The following is a 977-nucleotide window of genomic DNA, read 5'->3' on the forward strand; positions in this document are numbered from 1 at the left end:
AGCATGACCCCCTTCTGCTGACCAGTCTGGGACGGAGGAGTAGCAGTTTTTCTTTCATTTTGGCAATTTCATGTCAATATGTTACTGCAGTAATGGTTCTTCTGGGTTTTAAGCAGTTATAGTCGATGAGTCCAGCCGTACACCACCAAACAGTCACCATAACCTTCCTTTTGAAGAGCTCGGGTTTAGGCAAAGTTTATGGTTCTTCATTTTGGTCCAACAACAGTGAAGAACATTTATTTACTATTGTACAGAATCTCTTTTCATTGTAAGTTACAATACGGTAAAAAAATGGATCGGTCTGGTTATGAAGAAGAAGCAACGAGCAAATTTCATATCTGCACATTTTCTGATTTTCATTTAAATCGTATGGTATCCATTTGTAGAGCTTTTTTAATGTTCCAGTCGTTTGCAAATGGTTGCAGGCAGTTTTCTGGCTAACTTGACATTCTTTCGCCAGTTCTTGACTAGTTTTACGTGGGTCTTTAATTGACCGTCATCGATGAAAGATGGACGTCCACTATGCTCACAATCTTCAAGGCTCAAGTCACCACTGCAAAGTCATTTAAACCATTTTTGAGCTGAGCACACACTGGTCATTTCCTCACCAAATGTTTCATTGATAACATGAGCAGTTTCATCTGCTTTATATCTTGTTTTGTAGTTGAATAGCAAAATCGCTCGAATATCGCGCTTTGACAGTTCCATTTCAGATGATTGTGACACCGGTGAAAAAAATAACAATGTTAATGGATTGATGCATTTGGACAAGTCTATGTCTGTATTATCACAGAATTAAAAAAAAAAAATGTTTAATAAAAATTCAAAACTCTGCAAAAATCCGGTACAAATTCTTCATGGTTCAAAATGTTGCTTACTTTTTACCTAATATCTATCTATCTATCTATCTATCTATCTATCTATCTATCTATCTATCTATCTATCTATCTATCTATCTATCTATCTATGCCTATCTA

The 977-nt window shown here is 35.9% G+C and overlaps 1 protein-coding gene across 1 annotated transcript in view; it reads left to right on the forward strand.

Moving 5' to 3' along the window:
• LOC106873705 (DNA methyltransferase 1-associated protein 1) overlaps nt 1–977 on the forward strand; it is a 132,664-nt gene that overhangs the window by 29,688 nt on the left and 101,999 nt on the right. The window lies entirely within an intron of this gene.

Source organism: Octopus bimaculoides, chromosome 28, assembly GCF_001194135.2.
Source record: "Octopus bimaculoides isolate UCB-OBI-ISO-001 chromosome 28, ASM119413v2, whole genome shotgun sequence".
NCBI classification, from domain to species: Eukaryota; Metazoa; Mollusca; class Cephalopoda; order Octopoda; family Octopodidae; genus Octopus; species Octopus bimaculoides.